Source organism: Malania oleifera, chromosome 8 (assembly GCF_029873635.1).
Source record: "Malania oleifera isolate guangnan ecotype guangnan chromosome 8, ASM2987363v1, whole genome shotgun sequence".
NCBI lineage: Eukaryota > Viridiplantae > Streptophyta > Magnoliopsida > Santalales > Ximeniaceae > Malania > Malania oleifera.
Window position 1 is genome coordinate 23819604 of NC_080424.1, and position 3772 is coordinate 23823375.

A 3772-nucleotide genomic window follows, 5' to 3' on the forward strand; every position below is an offset into this window, starting at 1 on the left:
AATTAATTAACTCAATCTCCATAATATTATCATTTAATATTTCCTAGGCCCCACATACTCCAATTTAACAATTAAAACTAGTTTTTAACACCCTCACCTCAGTTTTGGAGTGGTGCCCCGGAACCCCAAACTGAAAATCTGCTTCAGTGAACTTGTTGAGAATCTTCCCACGAACCTCGTGGTGGTTCCTGATCATTAAAACGAGGTTTAATGGAGTGAGAATCGAAGGAAGAAAGAGGTAGGGTCGTAGGGTTTGAGAGAGAGAGTGAGAGAGATTGATTTTGTTAAATTAAAAGAATGAGCTCGCGAGACTTCTTGAATTTCAACATTGCCGAGAAAATCGTCGACGATTTTCTGCTCCTTTCACAAAACCGTCGATGGTTTGGGTTTTACCCATCCCTTTTTAACTATTTTACCTATAACCGTCCCACGATAAAACAAAAATCGTCGACGATTTTCCTACTTCCCCACGAAACCATCGACGGTTTGGGTTGTACCCAAACCTTCTTCCTCTTTTTCTTATTTATTTTAATTATTATATTTTTTGAGCCTCTACATATATCCTAAAATCATATTTTCAGTGAGAGAACTTCTCTCTTTCTAGGTTTGGCTCCTCACCCTTCTCTCTTCGATTTCGACTCCGTTTTAGCCTGTTTCAACGATCAGAAGTTACTACGAGGATCTAGGATGATTCTCTACAAGTTAATCGAAGTATATTGTTGATTTGGTGTCCTTGGGCACCACTCCAAAATCAGGGTAAGTGAGATATTTTAAGGTTTAATTGATTATTTGAGATAGGTGGACCTAGAAAATGTATTAGATGATAAATATACTAGGGTTGAGTTGATTGAACTAGGGATAATGTGATTTCAGGGTTTGGAGTTCTGAACGCTGTGGGCGTGGATTTAGGATTTTTAGCAGGCTTCTCGGGAATCTGGTAAAGGAAATAAATCATGTCAACTATTTTAGTAAATTTATTATTTAATATACAGTGTTTGATTCAGAAATATATATATATATATATATATATATATATATATATATGATTTAATGTGGTTTTTGGGAATACTGATGTTTGAGTTGAGAAAACCCTAAAAAAAAGTTTAGTAATATTTTTCAGCAAGTATGTTTTCCTAGACAGATAATATAATACAGAATAACACTCAATCGTATGGCATGAGAATAAATTTTACTACAATAATGGCATGTCAGAATATTTTATGATTTTATAGAACAAGCATGATTTGTTGACAGTTTTCAGAAACAGTACATAAATTATAATATTTTCAGTATACTGTGATTATTCAGCCGGCCTAGATGCCGTGATTATTCAGCCGGCCCAAATGCCGTGATCAGATTTATATATATAACAGATTATTCAGAAATATTATTATGACATATTTTATACGGAAACATGAAATGAGTTATCTTACAATTATATTATATATATATATATATATATATATATATAGTGTACTATATGATATAACAGTTTCAGACATATATATATATATATATATATTAATAGTTCAATCGGCTTTATGTCGAGTACTATATGTTATCAGAACCCCGATGGACTAGTATGATTCAGATTCAAAGCACAGTACCGCAACTAACTAGTCAGATCAGACAGTGTAATCCCTGTGTGCCGACCCGAGAAGTGTTGCGGCGAGTAGGATGGGCGGACCAAATTGGGTGGGCAATCGTGCGTAGTTATGTTATGTTTGTCTTAACTTGGTAGGCCTGCCATGGTTAAGTCCAGCCCTTGGGCTACACACCCGATCATGCGGGGTTAATTCATCATAGTATGTCAGTACCATCAAGGAAAGAAAGAAAAGAAATTAAACTATGAATATATTTATGCAAATTTATGAAAACAAGTTCAATTATTAAGTTAAAGTATGTTTAAGTAGAAAATAAATATATTTTCAATTTTAGGTGGAAGTCATAGTTTAAATGTAGTTTCTTCACAGCTAAATTAATGGATATATATATATATTTTGCCCATGCTAAGAACTCATTTGCCACACAATGATAATAATTTATTCCCACTTACTAAGAGGTGTCTCACCCCAATGATATTTTAACATTTCAAGAAATACCAGAAGTCAAACATAAGAGATTTCGAGACGAGTTTAGATAGTGTTTGGTTCAGAAGTAAGTACTGGTGAGATGGATATATATAGTTATGTTTTGGTATATTATGGGTTGTATATCATTTCGAGGAGATATGTATATAATAATGGTGATCTTAGAACTCTGGTATTGTATCTGGGTTATTGTGTATGATTTCGCTACATGGTTAGATATATGTGATGAACAAGTCAGGCTGGTACCTCTCTAGGTCCAGGATATTACAGTTAGTATCAAAGTTTTATATGTAGCAAAAAAAAATTTAGGTCGTTACAGGTTGAAACGCCAATAGGCCCTTTGGCATTTTTCTTTTGACTTTACTTGTAACGACACGAAAAATAATGATATTTAAATATTAAAGAGAGAGGAAAATGGAAACAGGAACAGAAGGAGGCAGTAGACTTCGTCGACGAATGCGACATCGCATTCTGGAGATAATAATAATAATAATAATAATTTTAAGAAATTGCCAGGACTCATCGACGAATACAAGGGTTCGTCGACGAGCGCATAAGGAAATTCATCGACGAATACAGGGTTTCGTCGATGAAGACAGGGTTTCATCGATGAATTTAATGAAGGACTCGTCGACGAGGTGACGTGTCTCATCAACAAATCTGGCCCTATAAATAAGGAAAAAATGGATTTTTATCTCATTTCAGCGCCCCTCTCTCCCTCCTCTCTCTCTCTCCTACGACTCTCTCTCCTTCCCTCTTCGTTTCTGGGCCTGTTTTTCGCCGGATCGAAGATCTAAGGCTACCACGACTCTCTTGGCGAAGTTCTTTGCAAGTCTGCCAGAGCTGATCGTTGGAAAAGTTGGGTTGGATTTCGTCTCAATTTTAGGGTAAGGCATTTTATTCAGTATTTGTCTTTCCCTTAGTTATGAGAAATGTTGTAGGTAAGAAGATACTGATATTTTGTTCTGGGGAATTTTTTGTTTTTAGGATGTTGAGCTAGGAACCCTGTGGGTATAGAGCCAGAGTTTTATAGGAACTTTTCAAAGTCAGTGTAAGGGAAATATGCTATGTTAAGATTTTTCATAATGCTATCAGAGATTTCATAGACACATATTTATACCAGTTTATTATACAGTATTTACAGAATATAAGTTTAAATGCTTGTGTGGCCTGAGTAGATTTTCATGTGATGAAGGAATTTATATAGCTTATATAAAGTATCATACTATACTGAATACACAGATATAGACAGTATATACAGTTTATATAGTTTTTCCAGTATATGAGATTACACAGAATAGATTTATATTCATAGAGAGTATACAGAGAAATGTACATGCATATACAACTTTTATATGAATAGTTTCATGAAACAGATATATATATATATATATATATATATATATATATATATATATATATTGTTGACTCTACGAGTCCAATCCTATTTTGATAATGACAAATCACTTGATATTTGATTTGTGCATTGACTTCGTGAACAGGGCTTACACTGAGCATGCACGGAAAGATAATGAGTCATGGACGCCATAAAGTAAAGCTTATACATTTTAGAAAGCACCATGGAACTCAAAGAGTATGAGAATCAAGATGCAAGCGGCAAAGTTCAAGAATATTTTGGGAATGGGTATTTAGATCTCATGTACTTACATTTTCGTATGATT